This window comes from Manis pentadactyla, chromosome 6 (genome assembly GCF_030020395.1).
Source record: "Manis pentadactyla isolate mManPen7 chromosome 6, mManPen7.hap1, whole genome shotgun sequence".
Lineage (NCBI taxonomy): Eukaryota > Metazoa > Chordata > Mammalia > Pholidota > Manidae > Manis > Manis pentadactyla.
The window spans coordinates 47,932,563-47,953,676 of record NC_080024.1 but is presented as its reverse complement, the minus strand read 5'-3'; positions in this window follow the sequence as shown (position 1 = coordinate 47,953,676).

The window sequence follows — 21,114 nt, the reverse complement described above, 5'->3', positions numbered from 1 at the left end:
ATGCTGGATCTGATCGCATCATCTCCTAGGATTTGAAATTTTTTTTTTGGTATCATTAATCTACAATTACATGTGGAACATTATGTTTACTAGACTCCCCCCTTCACCAAGTCCCCCCTCATACCCTATTAGTCACTGTCCATCAGCATAGTAAGATGCTGTAAAATCAATACTTGTCTTCTCTGTGTTGCACAGCCCTCTCCATGCACCCCCCCACATTATACATGCTAATGGTAAGTCCCCCTTTCTTCTTCCCCCCTCTTCTTCCTCCCTTCCTACCCATCCTTCCCAGTCCCTTTCCCTTTGGTAACTATTAGTACATTCTTGGGTTCTGTGATTCTGCTGCTGTTTTGTTCCTTCAGTTTTTCCTTTGTTCTTATATTCCACATATGAGTGAAATCATTTGGTACTTGTCTTTCTCTGCCTGTCTTATTTCACTGAGTGTAATACCCTCTAGCTCCATCCATGTGGTTGCAAATGGTAGGATTTGTTTTCTTCTTATGGTTGAATAATATTCCATTGTGTATATGTACCACATCTTCTTTATCCATTCATCTATGGATGGACATTTAGGTTGCTTCCACTTCTTGGCTATTGTAAATAGTGCTGCAATAAACATAGGGGTGCATCTGTCTTTTTCAAATTGGGTTGCTGCATTGTTAGGGTAAATTCCTAGAAGTGGAATTCCTGGGTCAAATGGTATTTCTATTTTGAGCTTTTGGAGGAAACTTCATACTGTGTTCCACAATGGTTGAATTAATTTACATTTCCACCAGCAGTGTAGGAGGGTTCCCCTTTCTCCACAACTTCACCAAAATTTGTTGTTGTTTGTCTTTTGGATGGTTGCCATCCTTACTGGTGTGAGGTGATATCTCATTGTGGTTTTAATTTGCATTTCTCTGATAACTAGCGATGTGGAGCATCTTTTCATGTGTCTGTTGGCCATCTGAATTTCTTCTTTGGAGAACTGTCTGTTCAGCTCCTCTGCCCATTTTTTAATGGATTATTTGCTTTTTGTTTGTTGAGGTGAGTGAGCTCTTTATATATTTTGGATGTCAACCCTTTGTCGGATCTGTCATTTGTGAATATATTCTCCCATACTGTAGGGTGCCTTTTTGTTCTATTGATGGTGTCCTTTGCTGTACAGAAGCTTTTCAGCTTGATATAGTCCCACTTATTCATTTTTGCTTTTGTTTCTCTTGCCCAGGGAGATATGTTCATGAAGACGTCACTCATGTTTATGTCCGAGAGATTTTTGCTATGTTTTTTTCTAAGAGTTTTATGGTTTCATGGCTTACATTCAGGTCTTTGATCCATTTCGAATTTACTTTTGTGTATGGGGTTAGACAATAATCCAGTTTCATTCTCTTACTTGTAGCTGTCCAGTTTTGCCAACAACAGCTGTTGAAGAGGCTGTCATTTCCCCATTGTATGCCCATGGCTCCTTTATCATATATTAATTGACCATATATGTTTGGGTTAATGTCTGGAGTCTCTATTCTGTTCCAATGGTCTGTGGCTCTGTTCTTGTGCTAGTACCAAATTGTCTTGATTACTGTGGCTTTGTAGTAGAGCTTGAAGTTAGGGAGTGAGATCCCCCCCACTTTATTCTTCCTTCTCAGGATTGCTTTGGCTATTTGAGGTCTTTGGTGGTTCCATATGAATTTTAGAACTATCTGTTTCAGTTCGTTGAAGAATGCTGTTGGTAATTTTATACAGATTGCATTAAATCTGTAGATTGCTTTGGGCAGGATAGCCATTTTGACAATATTGATTCTTCCTAGCCAAGAGCATGGGATGAGTTTCTATTTGTTAGTGTCCTCTTTAATTTCTCTTAAGAGTGTCTTGTAGTTTTTGGGGTATAAGTCTTTCACTTCTTTGGTTAGGTTTATTCCTAGGTATTTTATTCTTTTTGATGCAATTGTGAATGAAATTGTTTTCCTGGTTTCTTTTTCTATTAGTTCATCATTAGTGTATAGGAAAGCCTCAGATTTCTGTGTATTAATTTTGTATCCTGCAACTTTGCTGTATTCCGATATTAGTTCTAGTAGTTTTGGAGTGGAGTCTTTAGGGTTTTTTATGTACAGTATCATGTCATCTGCAAATAGTGACAGATTGACTTCTTCTTTACCAATCTGGATTCCTTGTATTTCTTTGTTTTGTCTAATTGCCAAGGCTAGGACCTCCAGTACTATGTTGAATAACAGTGGGGAGAGTGGGCATCCCTGTCTTGTTCCTGATCTTAGAGGAAATGCTTTCAGCTTCTCGCTGTTCAGTATGATGTTGGCTTTGGGTTTTTCATATATGGCTTTTATTATGTTGAGGTACTTGCCCTCTATACCCATTTTGCTGAGAGTCTTTTTCATGAATGGATGTTGAATTTTGTCAAATGCTTTTTCAGTGTCTATGGAGATGATCATGTGGTTTTTGTCCTTCTTTTTGTTGATGTGGTGGATGATGTTGATAGATTTTCAAATGTTGTAGCATCCTTGCATCCCTGAGATGAATCTCACTTGGTCATGGTGTATGATCCTCTTGATGTATTTCTGAATTCAGTTTGCTAATATTTTGTTGAGTATTTTTGCATCTATGTCCATCAGGGATATTGGTCTGTAATTTTCTTTTTTTGGTGGGGTCTTTGCCTGGTTTTGGTATTAGGGTGATGCTGGCTTCATAGAATGAGTCTGGAAGTATTCCCTCTTCTTCTATTTTTTGGAAAACTTTAAGGAGAATGAGTATTATGTCTTCTCTGTATGTCTGATAAAACTCCTCAATAAATCCATCTGGCCCAGGAATTTTGCTCTTGTGTAGGTTTTTATTACCACTTCAATTTCTTTGCTGGTAATTGTTCTGTTTAGATTTTGTGTTTCTTCCTTGGTCAGTCTTGGAAGGTTGTATTTTTCTAGGGAGTTGTCCATTTCTTCTAGGTTTTCCAGGATTTGAAATTTTAATACCAAAAAAGTGTTCTTATTTCCTTGTGTTTTCAAGACAAAATAGCATTCTTGCTGAAAGGATTAGATTACCAAAAGAAAGGGAGAAGCAGGGAGAGGGGAAAATAACCTCACCCAGAATGTCAGGCTTCAGGAGTATGTCCTCATGACCTGAATCTGTTTGTTTACCTGCCAAGGTGTGGCTTCCACAGTGTGTCTGCAGATGGGATAAAGCATTACATAAATTGTATGGAGTAATTTTGCTCAGATAAATTCAACCCTTGAAACTACAAAGTGCCAACCTGATCAGACATCTGTCCTTTTTAATTTTTGAGAAAATAATTTTTCTTTTCTACAGGTTGTACCATGGGATTCATTGACAACCCGAACTTTCTATCCACCTAGAAGAATGTTATCTCTAAGTCCTTTGTTGATCTTGTTTTGAATTATATAAGATCATAAAACTCAGGGCTTGTCCTCCCTCAAAGCTCTTCCTCTGCTACAACATGATTTGCTGGGAAGTTATTGACCATATACCACATCTTCAAAGTCCCGATCCCCTTAATTTCTCTACCACACGTAGTCCTTAGAATTTTTCATCATAGCAATGTGAATGAATGCCAGTTGCTACTCCAGAAGAGACTGAACTGAAACCTCCACAAAAGCCCAAGTAACAGGAAATCTCAGAGGGAGTGACAGGTACCAGGATGTGCTCCTTAGTGACTGATGGACTGTGCGCTCTGCTTAAAAAAAACAAAAACAAATGGTAGCAAAATTCAGTAAGCCCCCAGGGCATAAAACAAACTACAAAAATAAATACAAGGAGAATAACTAATAAATCTTAAAATATATGATCAATAAGGATGGGTGAATATGGCAGAATTTTGAGATAAAATTGCATTTTCAACTATTTTTAAAACGTTTCCCATTTGGCAGAACCCCAAATGGATTTTGCCAAGCACTTTTTCTTCTTAATTTTTAAGTGTGTGTGTATTTCAAGGAAAATTTAATCCATATGTTCCTCTCTCATTTACACTATTTATCAAAATGTTGCTCTGAATGAGCCATTTAATGTCTAAGAAATTCGAAGCACTTCTTTTTCCCCCAATACAAGCTTTTTTGCTTTTTATTGCTCCTGAATTAAATATGGGTTTGGTACTATATAGAAAGCTAATTGAAAAACAGTCAATTCTGTTTTAATATTCAGAATCAAAGTCTGATACAATTAAAAATAACAGAACATACATTTTCTTACAGTACTGTATTTTCAAGTTTCTAAAGACATCTTTCATTTACATGGTTCCTGTAAATCAAAGACTGTTAGAATAAAGATACCTTAGAAATGACAAGTTTTTTTCTCACTTTAAAAGTAGGAAACTGAGTCCCAGAAAAGTTGAGGAATCTGCCAAAATCACAAAACTAATTAGTGGCAGAGCCAAGACATGTCTTCCCACTAGAGTGACTTCTTTGTTTTTTCTGATTTTAATTAGGGTTTTATCTGTAATATACAGAAGTGTCGATATAATACTAGAGCATAAAAAACAGTGGAGCTCGTTCTGCAAGAAACATGCCTGCCTGCTTCCAAAACACCAAAACCTGGGCAACTAATAGGCTGGGAACACCTGGTATTGCCACTGAGAATTTCAATGGCCTAATTCACCGTGTGATCCTAATCGCATCTATTCTTTACCAGCCCCACAGGGGGAAATGATAGGCCTAACTTTAAAAGAAAAATGAAACCCAGGTGCACTCTCAACCCTTAGCAGTAAGATACTATAGGAAAACAAACTGATTATGCTTTAACTGATAAGAATTTTTCATTCTCTTGTCTTTTTCCGTCTCTTTTCTTTTCTTCCCCCAAAGGGGGACCATTCTGGGCTACACTGAAACCTGGTGGCAGGCATACCATGGAGTCTGGAGGGTCTCAGTGAAGACATCAGCTCGTGGGATAGGATCAGGGTACAACTTTGATTCAGCCTCTATTACCAGTCTTCAGGCACCCCAGAGTTCAGGCACAAACGATAAAAAACTGCTATTCCCAAGGAAACAAAAGAAGAAAACAGGCGACCACTGGCATTTCCATTTGTCATGTTAGGAGGCATCAGTAATCTACAGACCACAGATCACAATCAAAAGAACTTTGTAAGATTCTGTAACCTTGAAACTTACCATTGTTTATATTGTGTTACTCTTTGTTTTTTAGCAGTAATTTCCAGCAAAATCCCTATTTTTTTTCCCTTAATGTGATGGGAGGGGGCATATATGTGTGCATCTTTTGGGAGTAAGAAAGAAAGAACTGGGAGATGTTTTTTGGAGGGAAGTCATGCAGTGTAGAACAGCTCAACCAATTACTAATTGTTTAACCTCAGGTACTTAACCAGTTTTCTCAGTTTTCTCATTTATGAAATGGAAATAATTCCAGGACCTACTGCATAAAGATGAATGAAATAATACAGATAAAGCCCTTAGGACTTTGAATATAATAACACCTCAATAAAAATAATTGTGGTATTGACTTTTTTTTTTACACTGAAATAAGAGAACAGACTGAATTCCTAAGGCTTGTGGCAAACAGGAAAAGGGAACACAGGAAGGTTTTTTAGGACTGATAAGGAGCTCTGAGTCTAAGCCATCAATGAATTTACTGAACTGATTCTAAACCCAACCATATACTCAAATAAAAAACACAGACTCAGTTGATGCTACTTAACTAGTACCCATATCATTGGAACATTCAGCATTTGAAATATTATAACTTAACCCTAGTCTCTTCTGTTTTGAGTTCCAGCTGTCCAAAACAACAGTGTATTCAAAGATGGAACAGCCCTTGGAACCCAAGGGAAAAAACACTCTCCAGTGTTGTCAGAACTCAGTTTGAGAAATGGTTACTTTGGCAATGACCTTAGACACAATAGCTTTGGGGCTTCAGTGAGGTGGATTTCAGAGTTGCTTTTTCTTGGTGAAGTTTTTCTCTTTTGATTGCAATTTGATTGGTTTTCCCAGATTGTAAGTGGATTGGAAGGCCTTGAGAAGCGGGGGGACTGTGACTGCAGTCTTGGTTTTGCCTGAAGTGTCACTCTGAAGACAACATTCTGTTTCTAGGGCGTTTCTGACTATGTAACAAGATTGGAGTTGGTGGTCATAAATGTCCCTTCCACTCTAACATTTTATGGACCTATAATGGTATAATTATAAAATAGTAAGACTGGTTTTCCTAGCCATCATTACTCTGTCATCAGAGCTGATTTATACGGCACCTTTCTTTGAAAGTTCCAGGCCTTCTATACCAAACAATTGAGAAAATAGAGAGGGATGGAATGCAATATGCTTTTGAGGGTTGGATCTGGGTTCTAATTTGGTGTCTTTCATTTTATCGATGAGACAAATCACTTAATTTCTCTGAGTCTAAATTTACTCAGTCATGAAACGTGGCTCACTTTACCTATTTCATAGGGTTGCTCAAGGATTAAATGAGAGCATAAGTCACATGCTTGCCTCATATTAGATGTTCAATACAAGGGAGCCATTATCGTGGCAGGAAAGGAAATAATGGAGTCAAGCATCGAAAGGTCTTGCAACTAAGGGAGTGTCAGATTGCATTGTGCACATAAATGATGCCCCCTAAATCCAAAAGATTGTTGTCATTTTTTTTCATGTGCTAAAATATTATCATTAGAGACCCCAGAGAAAGCAATGTGACAGTGTTTGTTGAATGAATTAATGACATTATGACATTACTCCCCTTGGCCAGAACTCTTGGGCTTTGCTGATTACTTTCACGATTTGTTTGAGTCAAAATACATCACACACTCATCCATTGTATTCATAGTTCCAGACATTTTGGGCTTAATGGAAATAAACATGTATTATGTTGGTGAATTAGTCACGTGTTTCATATTTAAATGATAAAAAAATAATATTTTTGAGTTTGCTTCTGATTGATAGGTCTGAAACGGCTAAAAAATTTAATTTTTCATAGATCGGAGGAGGTACATAAGAATGTGCCTAAAGAGGCTAATTCTAGGCTGTGCATAGCAATCGTAAACAAATGTACTCTCCTCAAAAGGGCTTTACAAATGGAACTTCCCCTTTGATATAAGGAGATATTAATGATGCAACCTGAGTAGTATCTTCAGCTTGGCCAAGGGTCATCTTGAAAGAAAGATACACGTGACTTCAGAACAGCCGTCTGGTTGCTGAGCTCTACCTTTAGAGATAAGAGGCAGGCAGGACCGCTACACTGGAGCCCTTCCGTTCACAGAGGAAGTCAGGAGCCAAGAGACCAGGGGTCACTCTTTCAGCGCAGAGACTTCCCCTTGGCCATTATTTTTGTTTCCTTGGTCAGTTGCCTATGATGATTCTCAATAAAATAGATAAAATAATTTTTGAAAATAATGTGCATTCTGGAGTAGTGATGGGAAACTGCTTCATACTCTGCAGCCAGACTTGAATGTGGGAAGAAAAATCACAAAGGGTGGAGGGAAGTAACCGTGGAAGAGTAGAGGAAGCAGGCTGAGTCCTGGAGGCCCCTCTGTGGGAGGAAAAAGATCTGGGCCAGTGAAGGGATTCTGGGGATCCCAGATACAGTGGAGGATTGAGCAAGGAACTGCATCTCTTGGTTTCTAACAATTCAAGTGTTTTGGTTTTTTTTTTCCTCCAGATTTACAATTTAAAAATCTGTACTCTAGTACATAATAATTCTTTCTTACAGCTTTTTCATGGTGCTTTCTGAAAATTTATTTTCTGGGTTTGGGGAATGTTGAGAAGTTCAGCTCACTAGGAAATAAATTCAACTTGATTACTTAACCAAACTTCCTGAATGGGCAATATATGAATTTATCTCCAATTCAAGAATGAACAGGGCATTGTCTTACCAAATGCCATCATTTCCTGACTTTGAAAAGGGACTAGAAAGACTTGTGCTGAACCCAGCTCAGAGTACTTTAGACAGATATTCAACTAAAACCTGGAAATCAAAGCAAAAGAAATGAAAAATAAATAAATAAAAACAAAATTTGTGAGCTTTGGAAAACAAGTGGTTTGGGGGAAAGGCTAGCTTTCAAAGGTCTATAACCGCCCCATAGCCACTCCCTTCTCTTCTAGGACCTTTCTGCCTCTCTGCATTTCAGTTTTGAGTTAGGCATACTGGAACTGATCACTTTTCAGGCTCAATAAGTCCTTGCTAATTATTTTAACATTTCAGGTTCAGGAAACCCAAACCCAGTGTTTGTTAAGTGCTCTTTGCCTTGATTTGTATGCCCTCTTATATTTCAAGGGAAGTTGGGTCCATGTGTTTCTGATTCGTCTTTACTTAACTCATCAAGACATTGTTTCATGAAGGCCATTTGATGTCCAAAATTCAGCTGAACCTTTTGTTCGTTAAATCACATAGCCAGCGAAGTAATATGCAGTTTATAACAAAGGAACAGAATTAAGAGACCCAGGAACTAACTCACCTACCTCTGTTCCTGCTGTGCTTTCATACAATGAGTCACTTTCCTAGATATCTGTGTTTTCTGGGTAGAGAAAACAATATCTTATGCAAGGTTTAGAGTATTTTATAATAAAATATAATATCGGAGAAACATTTTTAAGAGCAAGGCAAGTTATAAACCAATACCAAAATAGCTCTCAAGTGCAAAGAATGAGTTTTGCCTGTTTTTGAGGCTGTTGTAGTAGTTTTCCTGGCCATGAACTACAACTCAGAATTAAAATTTCACATGGTGATTAGGCAAAATATATTTCGACCTGACAGCATAATCCTTATGTGGTTTTATAGACTGGGAGGTTGTATATTTCCTACTGGTTTCCTTTTGGGCTAACAATCACATCACCAATCTGTTTAACAGTTTAGAGAAAGATAAAAGGTAGATATTTGCCATAGAGAGAACTTTTTGTTTTTTACTCAAAGGCCGAGATTCTCCTGATATTTTATTCTGGAGCACAGAACACTGAAGTCAAAGTTCCTCTAAATGGAGTGGTAACAGATTTGGAAGGTATCAGCAATGAATATATTTCTTTTTTTCCTTCCTTCCAGCTTTCTGTGGGGTTCATTACCATGTAGTCATTTTCTGGTATTTCGGTTTTCAGGTGGCACCCTGATAGTTTACCCAGTTTCCAAAGAACATAATAGGATTTAAGAATCAGTTTTGATGGGGTCAACAGCATTAATCAAGAGAGTTCTCAATCAAAATGACAAGGAAGTTGTAGGAAACACGTTCGGGCAAACTGCAAAGATATGCCTCTCCTGCTTTTTGCATCAGTAAAGCATCTGTAAGCAAAGAGAGTGGCCATGCGGTTGGTGGAGACCTTTGAAAATTAGGTTTTTACTCAAACTATTTGTTTCCCAAGCTCACAGACTTTGTACTTATTTATTTATTTTCTTTTCATCACTTGATCTCCAAGCAGTGATCTAGAATCAGGCAAAGGGTCCAGTCAAATATGGCATAATCACCACCTGGAACAGACTGAGACACACAGGCAGAGGGTCAGTAGACATCTAGCCCCCTTTTCTCAGCATCCCAGGAGGAGGAGTGGTGGGACTGGGCATGGACAGCTATACCAGGGGTGTTCTGTAGGAGAGGGACCCAACTCCTCTCCTGTTCTTTCTATAGGGTTCTCACAAAAGCAGCGCTGTGATAGGGGTGTAAAACAACCGAAGTTCTGTTACCAGCTGCTCCAAAGCACCACTGCTGGGTACCACTTGCCCTGTACCAATATCTCTTAGAGATCTTGTGGCAAGTTGCAGCTGGCCACTGACCCTCCTCCTGAAGGGACAGGTAAGGACTGATACCAGCTGGCTCCTGCCAGGCAACCTAGGGAGATTCACTGAACAAGCCCCTTTGTCTCTCTACAATCAGCAAGCTATTGAGACCCATTACCTATTTGCCCAGGAAGTGGGATGAGGAAATGAGAAAAGACATAACATCCATATTTAATCCATGGAAAAAAACAAAACTAAACTAGACTAAGAACCAGCTTTCTAGGTGTTCACAGTCTAGTGAATGATTTCAGAGAACAAATAACGACCACACAGCATGTAAAATAATCTTACAAAGGTGTCAGTGCCATCAGTGACATCACAAATGAGATGGTGATCAACTCTGGCAGGAGGGAGAGGTCTTTGAAGTCTTTCCAAGAAGCATATGCTCATGCCGGGAAGGTAATCTATGGGTGCAAGTTGAGGGAAGGGCATTCCTGGCAAAGGGAACCACACATATGCAGAAACCCTGATTATAACCAAGCCGAAGAAAGTTTGAAAGATGTAGACCCCTGCTCCCTTGTCTTATATATTCTGGAAGAGTCACATCACAAGAAGCTAAAGTCCCACAGTGTATAACAGTTTCCAAAAACCCTACAATTAACCCATGCAAGGTCCGTCTCAAGAGTGAAGATCCCTTTAGAACCCTCTGAAGTCATGCCCCTCAGATGTCTGCCGTCCCCTTCTCCTCCCTAAGTGGCCTGTCTCTGCCCTCTTCCTGTTAGTCTGAGCTGGGTCAGTATCACCTAAACTGCTCTTGCCAGTTGGCTTCCCTGTCCTTTGGTCGGGGGGTGGTCATTCCTGTCCCACCTAGAGTACCCAACAACCCAAGCGACTCATTTATCCTAAGCGGAACATAAGACCCACTTCCGGTGAGGCCAAAGAACATGGCTTCTTTAACCACTCAGAGCTCTGAAAGTAAGAGAGTCCCTCTTTTAAAGGTTTATTTTATCTGTTTATAATTGTTCCTGCTTCAGAATTTCAGAGGCTCAACACAGATGGGTTTTGCATGCCATCTCCCACATACACACCTTCCATGTTCTGGTCACAGGAAAGCTGATACACTATCTCCTTTAAAGGCTTACGTGGCTTTGCCCTAGAAAAACCTGCATTCCGTATCAGGACGCCAACACGATTCCAATCACCTGCTGATTGACTTCCACAGTCTCCTGGCTGCCCCTCTCCCTCTCCACCTCTCTTCCTCCCCAACCAGGCAGTGAATTAGGGGACATTCTTGGTAGCTCTGAAGGGCTTTGGGGAGTTCTGAATTTCCATGTTCATAGCTCTCAAGCTAGCATCTTCCTTTAACTATTCAGAGATAAATACAAGAAATGGGAATAAAATTTGGAAGCATATAAATACATATTTACATTACATGTAAATCTTAATATGTTTTGGAAAGCAAATGAACTTAAATGGGTAATCTGGCTGAGATGATAATGTAATAGGTGTATTACCTGTTGCTGTATAGCAAATTACCCCAAAACTTACTGATATAAAATAATAATCACTTATTATCTTTCATGCGTCTGTGATCCAGGAATTTGGGAGCAGCTCAGCTGGGTGGTTCTGAGTCACATGCAGTTACAGGCATGTGGTGGCTGGGACTGGGGTCATATTGAAGGCTTTTTCATTCATGTACCTGGTACTGCAGCTGGAAAGACTCAAATAGCTGGTAGCTAGAACAAGTGGGGCCCCTCAAGGTGGTCTCTCCACTTTTCTCTCATCATGGAACCTTCACAGCATCTGGACTCCTCACATGGCAGCTCTGACCCCCCAAGGCACGTCTCTGAAGACAGTCAGGCAGGAGCCGTGTCACTGCTCCTAGTCTAGCAACAGAGATGTCATGGGATTGCTTCTCCCTCATTCTGTTTGGTAGAATCGAGTTACTAAGGCTGGCCCATGTTTAAGGGGAAGGTAACTAGACTCCACCTTTTTACTGCAGAAGGGTCAAAGAATGTGCAAATTCATTTTTAAAAGATCACAAAGGAAGTCAGGAAGAGAGGTGTTTCAACTGAAAATGGCAGATAAATAGCACAGCATAAAAGCTAATCTTTGTAATTCCTTTTGACATTTCTTTAAAATGTCTCATGAATCGAATTCAGACCTCTAAAAACCTCTCATTTTTGCCTTTTATCTACTTTCTAATTTCTTGTTACATAATTCTATTTTTTCTTTGTGACATAATTTTTCCTTTTAATTTAATTGGTCAAATTTTGCTTCGCACCTACTATATGCTAAGCACCTGCTAAGCAATTGGGATACAGAAGCAAATTGATACAGTCATGCTTTCAAGAAGTTCACAGTCAAAATTACAATTCCTTATGATGACTGCAACATTGGAAGCATAAACAAGGCATAAAGATGGAATAGATATGGGAAAGAAAAATAATCTGATAAAATCATACCATATATTTTCATTGTGTTTCACAGACTTGCAAAATGAGACTTTCAATTGTACCTGTTTTAAATGTGCCATAAACCATATTGTTAATATTAATTTGGGAAGTATTCCTTTAGGTAGTTCTCTAGTGCTAAAGTCAGATTAAGATTTTCTGAGGTTAAAACACAAAAACCTAAGTTTAGTATCTTCATCTCGGAATACATTATTGAGATGTCATTTGGTCCACCCCTATGTATCCAAGCAGAATTCAGCTCAGCCCAAATCAATGGAAATATATACTACTGTTTTCAAGATAGTGCTCATAGGATTTGCTCTTACATTTCGTGTGAGGAAAGATATTTGCTATGTTGCAGGAAGTCCTGATGCATCATCAGGTATGAGAGCCCTGACAGGAAGCACATGCAGAAAGAGGAAGGCATTAGACAGCATTCTGAGGAGGTTGTATTCAGAGGCTGAAAGAAGAAAGAAAGTCACCAAGGAGATGGAAGACTGGTCGCCAGAGAGTCAGGAAAGTAGAGAGTGAAAGAAGAATCAAGATGGTACAAAGCCATGACAGCCCAGAAGGAATACCTTTCATAAGGAGAGTGGAGACCACCCTATGCACAAACCATTCTCCATTTAAGAAAAAGGAGGGTTGAGACTGATGCCGCACACATCATAAGGCAATACAGGAGGTCACTGGGTATCCTCACATCATGGCTTCAGTCAAGAGGTGGAGAAACAGGTCAGGTTGCTCCAGATTCCCTAGCACACAGTTGCCAGACAAGGTATGGTATGACTGGGATTGCATCAAATTCTTCAATGCAATTCAACAACCATGCATTGAGCATCTAATGTGTTTCTGGCTTCACACTGCCCACCAAAGGTATTAAATGCCTTAGCCCAGCATTCATTACTTTCCATTATCACTTAACCTGGTTTATCAAGTACTATGCCCCCACTTTCACACTTTATTTTGTTCAAATATGATTATGCTAAAAACATCTCTTGCCTATTTTTATTTCTCTCTTGCTGCCAGGGAGGAAGTCCAAAGAGGTTGATTCAAAGATTCACTATTGTTAGGGACATGTTATAGGAAAAGAGAATGTTTAGATAAAAATTTTAGGCAGAATTCAGGGAAAAGTAATCTGCCTGGTTAAACAGCACCAGCTGAGAGGGTAAGGATCTGATTTCCCTGAAGAGCTCTTAATTGCATTAAAGTATATCAGAAAATTGCCTAGGCATTTAAAAGGTATACTAATTTCTTTCCAGAAGAAATCTGGTTGTGAACTGCCTCACACAAAAAAACATTTTATACTGGACCAAGTTTGGGACAGTTTTCTCTCCCATCATTTACCCTTCGTTATGAGCACTTCATGCTTTCTCAACCCCAGAACACATTTTGTGTCTGTGTAACCATCCCCACCTCTCAACCCTTGCCACTTCTTATTGCTTCAGGCCAAGATCAAATGTTCTCTCCTAATAACATTTTCTTTTTATTCTAAATTAAAAGTTATTCTAAGTTATTTTATTGTACCACTCTTATTTTTTACTGCTGTTTGCATTCATATCTCCTCGTTTAACTGTATAAATTGTATCTTTTCCTCTGTATATTTAATAAAGGTGGAATAATAAGTGTGTACAACCAAGTCTATAATGTATGAGATGTTTTATAATACAATTTACAATTAGTTTTACTTCAAGGAAATATTTCACAATCTAAATTAATGATTGCATTAGTCAGATTAGATTTAGTGGTGAATAACTGAAAATAAAACCACAATGCTTTAAACAAGGTAGAAGTTATTCTTTCTCAATGTTATGGCAACTGGCAGATCAGCCATCCCAAGCTGGGTATAGTGGTTCCATGGTCTCTCTGTCTTATTTGCTCCACCATCCTGTGTGTGTCTTCTTCATGATTCAAGACAGATGCTTGATCTTTAGCCATCATAGGCTTATGCCTGCCAGCAGGAAGGAGGAAGGGGATAATGGCATGCCCCATCTTCAGAAGGAGACGTTTCAGAACTTGCACACAAAACTGTCAGAACCGCTAAAGGACTGGTAAGCCAAAGGCCATGTCATTACATCCCATTAACTATAACTTGGTTACATGTAGTACCAGTAGTAAGGGAAACTGAGAAATGTGCTCAATTTAAAAATCACAGGTTCCACTATTAAGGAGGAAGAAATAACAAATACTGAGGGAGAGCTAGAAGTCTCTCATTCTGTAGCTTATTCTATTGTTTACCATACTGCACTGGTCGGGAAATTTCTATTTTAATTGAACTTATTTTTCCCACTCTAGCTTATCTATTCCTTGGTGTGTGTGTATGTGTGTGTGCCATGTATATATAATATACACATACACACATATATGCATAAAATATATGTATACAAAATTTGGGGGACCCCTTTAAAACCATATAAAACACCATGGTTCCCAATTTTTTTTGATCATGCACCACAATCCATAAATTTTAACCTTTACAATACTTTTATATCTGTTAATATATTTACAAATGTACTACTGTATTATATTACATACATTATAAAACATGCACAAAATTAAAATTGAAGGGATAAGAAATGAATAGAAATAAAAGTACTAATATTTTTTTTCCTTCGCACCAAAGGACTGTCTTAGGCAAACACCAACCTAACAGATGGTAAATATCTTGACTTATGCTCCCCAGCTATCACACACATCATCATTTCAATTGAGAATTCAACCAAAACCTACCAGAGAAAGCTAGGACAAAATGCTAACAATATAAATTGTTATAGTGTTATGTCCCAGATGGAAAATAAATAACAACTGTTGAAACCCCCACATTTTGGGTCTGACAAACAAATTAAGCACCTCGACAAAATGTCTGCATTGGAAAATCCATTTGGGCTTTTTCACAACACAGTTGAATTTGTTAAAGAGGTCAATGTCTTCGTGTTTATGAAGTTTTAATTTTACTACTATTGGGTTCCTTCAAGGGAATAAACAAGGAACACCACTGTTCTGCTCAGTGTGGTCATGAATTACAGGGCACTGGAGAGGCAAGTTGAGGTACTTTGGAGTCTCAGTTTCCATGTGCTCTGTGTATACTTCTATACAGTATGTATGTAGACTTTAAAGCTTTACAAATGAAGCCATAGCTGAAGTTGCTGGGCCAGTCATGTTGCATTTCCCTAAGGGGAAACACAAAATTGACAGCTCTCACTGAGTGTTACAAAATAAAACTGAGTAATCAGGGCCAAGCTGACCCCTGCCACATAGCTACCCACTGATATCAATTACTTAGGTTAATTATCTTGACAAAGCATATTATTCACTTAAAATTTCCATTTTCTGGACCTATAAAAGCAATAGGGACTGCAGGGAAAAGGGATCATGCCATCTTAGAACTGCTCATATGGAAGATGTAGACTTTTGATCAGAGTCAGGTATGTACTCAATGCTTTAAGAATAAAAAAATATTGAGAAGCAGTTTAGAGAAAGTTCACGTATAGCTTTATGGAGAGAGACTTGGAAAAAGAACATGGTTTAATGGAGGAGCTCTACAAATGAAATTTTGACCACATTATGGTAAATGAATGCATAGATAAAGACATCAGTAAGACTGCCCAGAAACTCTCTGATGAGTTTACATTTTCAAATAATACATATATAAATGCAAGGAAAGTCATGTAACCAAGGATACAATTTGTGAAATGTATAAGAAAATTGTCAGAACCATTAATGTGCTGATAAGCCAAAGCTTACAAAAGTGACAAAGGCAATAAGACCTATCATTTCAACTTTGCTTACATCACAGATGTGAACAAGAAAGTAAAATGTGCAATACTGGAGATGACAGTTCAGTGTTAGCAGATGAGAGAACATTTCAATCAAGGAAAATTATCTTCAAAATTTACAAAGTCCAGCATAGGTTAAAAGGGTCCACGAAATTCCAGAAAAAAATGGGCTGCTTAAATGAATCCTACACTCCATCTCCAGAGGACTTGCACCCCAGGAATTAAGGGAATTTACAGGCATGATTGTGAAGTGACTTGGGGTAATCATTGAATCAAGGAGACCCTGAGATGCCAGGAAACCAGAACGAAACAATCATTGGATTGTTCAGAAGGTGGGCACTATGGGGCTCTGGAGCAGATTCTAGAAAGAGTAAATGAGTAGACACGATGTTGTTACTTTGTAAAATCCCAGAAAGGACTATTAGACAGGTGGTCTGTTGCCTTTACAAAACAAAACACTGATCAGAAAGATCTATAGTGTGTATTCATAATTAAAATCCACTCCAAATGGCCTTCATTCCCTTTGTAGTAAATAGATGAACAGGTAATGGACATACCTCATCAACATGGGACAGAGGAACTAGAAGAGAGCTTGTTTGAATACTAATGTGAGGAGCAACCTTAAAGGTATGCTGCAAGGGACTTTTACCTTTTTAAAAATAATTTCTTTTCTAACTACATAAGCAATATTTCTTAAAGTGTGAGGACACACATTATTTCCCTGACTCCAAAATACAATTTGTTGTGAGATAACAGATCAATTTAAAAACAGCTTTGTGGGTTGAGAACATATAATTCATCCTAACTTACAAAACACTGAAGTATGAAAACTGTACCTTAGGATTGAGGAAATAAACACACACACACACATTAACAGCATTGAAATAATGTATTTTATTCACTTGGCATTTCATTATAATCTTTGACTCCATGTCATTAAAAGTCTATAAACATAGTTTCTAAGGAATCAGTAACACATTATAATTTACTTAATTATTATTCTACAATTCTGAATTATTTTGTTCTTTTCATAAATAATTTTGCATCTTACTGTTCAGAAATATTTATCTGCATTTTGGATTATTCCTTAGGGTGCATTTCCAGAAGTGGAAATATTGAGGAAAAAGGTGTTTTAAAGATTCTAGATACATACTACCAAACTCCCAGACAGCTTGTACCAATTTACATTACCACCAGCAGTGGTCTGAGAAAGAGCCATTTTACCACCAGTCAAAATGATTTTTCCTCTTCAAATTCTTTGTTGATTTGGTAGGCAAAAACAAGCAAGCAAATAAACAAATCTCAAATTTTCTTTCAAATTGGTTTGACTTTCATTGCAGTGACTTTGAATATTTTCCTACATAAATATTCCTATTTATGTTTCTTTTGAGAATTGTCTTCACTTGTCTTTTATTCATTTATCTAATGGAAATTTATTTTCCTTGCCAATTAGTATGTGATCTTTATATATTACAGACACACCATTTTCTGTCCTATTTTTTGCAATTTTTTAATGTTTTTGTATTAAACGATTGCGTCGTTTTGTTTTTAAGTTCCCTATTCTCTTTTTTTTTTAAAGCTCATCCTAAAGAATGTATTCACTTTCATTGGAAAGTTTACAGATTTACTTCAATCATTATACCTGATATTTGACCTTACTGCTAGTATTTTGTTTGTTCCTTTGTGTTGGGGTAATGTCTTCCTGTTTACCTTGTCTGTACCTGTTTTGCTCTGTAAATAGTGTGTTGATTGCTTTTATCTTCCATTTTAATTTAGAACATAGACATCCTATTTTTTTATTTTACTTGTGATTGCTGCTCATCTTTTCAAATCATACATGAACCTGTATTCCACCAAATATCAAATTCATAAGTAAAATAAAACCTTTGATTCTCATTATGTGATAATAGGAATTTGGTATGTTCATACTCTAAGTCTTAACTTATTCACTGTCCGGCCTTTATGGATATACTCTGGGATTTAGATATAGATCATTAGAACTAAATTATCACTTTTCAATTTTATAACTTTAAAATAATTTTTTATATTTCCTTTCAGAGGAATTATTCTATTTTTCATTCAATTTTGTACAAAAGTAATACTAATTATTTTTCTTTAAATGTATGTTTGTTTCCATCATTCACACTCACCAACAGTCCTTTTATACCAGAATGTTGTTTCTGGGTCCTTGATATTTTTATGTGATTATCAGACAGCTAGATTTCAAAAGGCCAGAACAATAGATTGAGCAGATGATATGTAACAATGAAGATGGAAGAGTAAGGATGGGGGAGTCCCTGTGTGGCAGTAACTGTAATGAAGAAAGAGTAGATTTGAGTTGCTATCATCTTAGTATGAGCAAACCATGTAATGTGATGGTTAAAAAAGTGAGTGGAAATACAATTGTCATGCTAGTAAGCATACGTCATAGGACAAAATGGTAGTAATTCCACTTTACTAGCAGGTACAAGGCAGACAGTCTTTGGTTAGAATACTCAGGTCAGTTCTAAGCCATCTTAACATTTAAATTTAAAATTTAAAATAAATAGCAAGCATCTAGAAGGTCAAGTAAGAGAGAGAAGGGTCTGGAAACCATGTCATATAAAGTTTGATTGAGAGAACTGGGGGCATTAAACCAGGAAAAATGAGATTCAGGGCTTATGTAGACTTTGTATATTTAAAGGCCATGATAGATAATAAAGGCTTATTACTCCTGGAGGCAGATGTAGAAGAATGAGTGACTTTTCAAAGGAGATTTTGACACACAAGGAGGAAATTTATATAAGTGAAAGCTGTCCAAAATTGGCAAATGCTGCCTCCCATCCATGCTTCCCATTCCCTTGGCAAGGGGAAGGCTTCTGCTGAAGATGGTACATGACCTATGATATTGGCAAAGAAATGCTTAATTAGAAGTGTACTTGAGACAAATATATTATTGTGTGCGGTTTACCAGCTTTCTCCTCCTTGCCACCCAACCTCCCTTTCTTCCCTCCTCACAATACCTCTGCTGAAGACAACTGAGCTTTCACGTGCTCATTCTCTCCCCTGTTCATTCTCTCCCCTGCTTCATCTTTAAGGAGAGTACTGCTTTGCAGGGCAAATCCCTGGGCTTGTTATACAAGATATCAGATCTGGAGAATTAGAAGGAAAGTGGGAAACACTTGTTTGCTGGCTCAGTTTCTGGAGTCACTTGGCTGTTGAGAATATAGAAAAAGTGTGACTCATATTTTTAAAAGGGTTGTTTGATGTTTTTAAAAAGTTAAAAGTGAGGAAAGAGAGACAGAAAAGCCAAGCTTTCTCTCTGAATGCTTGCAGTTTGGAGTGTGAGAAGCTTTGGACCTCTGCATGTTACGGGAGAGCAGGAAAGAACAGAAAATGGGATATGAACAATTTCAGTAGACACAGACTATTGCCCTGAAATAAAGAATTATGTTCTTTGCCTAGATTGGCTTGAGACAAGGGTCTCATGGGACCAACCAAAGGTGAGGAGAAGCTTGAAGAGTTCCTGGACCCCATTCGCATAGGCAAAGGCCACAGAATGCTAGGGATGTGAAACCAGAATGTTAAACCAGATCCCTTCTCCCACTTTAAATATTATGCAAATGGTTTTATATATATATATATATTGTATTATATATATATTACAATGGTGCTGGTATTAATCATGTGGTACAATGTATAGGATTATCATCCCATGGTGTGGATCCACTCGTTCTATCAGCCATTCTCCACTTTCATAAAGTCTAACTATGAGATCCTGTGTGAGTGTGTGTTCCTTTGCTATTAAAGTCAAAATTATGTTGCCCCAATTGAACAAAAAATGAAAAGCAATACCCCTTCCAAATGCTGTTGTTGGATGTCATGATAGTTAATTTTACATATTAAGATGGTGGGACATGGTGCCCCGATATGTGGTCAAACAGTATTCTGGTTCTTTCTGTGAGGGCACTTTTGGATGAGATTAACATTTACATCAGTGAACTTTGAGTAAAACAGATTGCCCTCTATGATGTGGGTGGGCCTCATCCAATCAGCTGAAGGCATGAATAAAACAATAGATTAACCTCTCCTGAGCAGGAAGGAATTCTGCCAGCAGACAGCCTTCAAACTTGAACTGCAACACCAGCTCTTTCTTTGTCTCCAGCCTGCCAGAACTCCCTGCAGATTTTGGACTTGCCAGCGTCATGATTATATGAGCCATTTCCTTAAAATGAATCTTTCTATAAGCATACACATTCTATTAGTTCTATTTCTCTGGAGAACCCTAATACAGGGGTGCTCTCCATTGTGGCTATGAAAAGACATTGCATTTCAAAGGCCAGACTATACGTACCCCAAACTCTGGTCCCACTCTAAGGTTTTACATTCTTCTACCAGGCTCCAGATGCCATACAGATTTATACTGTATAGTTTAACAGGCACAGTATTTGTATGGGCAAGGTTGTAACTCACCAAAACTTAGAAAGTATATTAATCTATTCACAAAATTTGCAATTAGGCAGAAATATTCAGGAAGGTATTGTTTACTTGAGTGATGATACTCAAGACATACACACACATATATATATATATATATATATATATATATATATATATATATATATATATATATATATATATATAATCTGTATTAGTAAAAAATGTGAGTAAATTCTTGGGTTAAAAAAAAACAAACCTGGTGGCATATAATAGATTTCTCACAGTCCTGTGCAGACCTTTCACTAAAAAGTCACCCATCTAAAATGAATTATTTAGCACGCAACAGTGAGAATTCATCTGTAGAAACATTTTGTGGGTTCTTTTCAGAACATAGAGAAGATAATCTGTCCTCTGGGAATTCATGTTCAAGATAGATTATTCAATGAATGGCATCATTTGTGTACCCCAATCTGCAATTGTAAGGAGGGGACACATTTTGCTAAAACCAAAGTCCCTTTCATATCTCCTTCTACTTTAAAACTCCATTTAGGTCTGAAGTTTTGCATCTAACACTATAAGAACTTTTAAGGTTTAGATCTGATCCATCATAATCTTTCCAAAGAAGAACTGATCTTACAGTTTCTTTCAAGTTGAAACAGCAATACAGTGCCATTCCATGACCAAACACAGTGACCTTATATAAACTGGGAATAAGGTATTAAAATAGAGTTTGTATTTGCATGAAATTGCCAAAATTAAGAGCAAAGAAGAACAAATGACTGTGATGAGCCGTAATGCATATGAAAGAGTGGAGCAATGCTGGAGTCCTTCCTTGA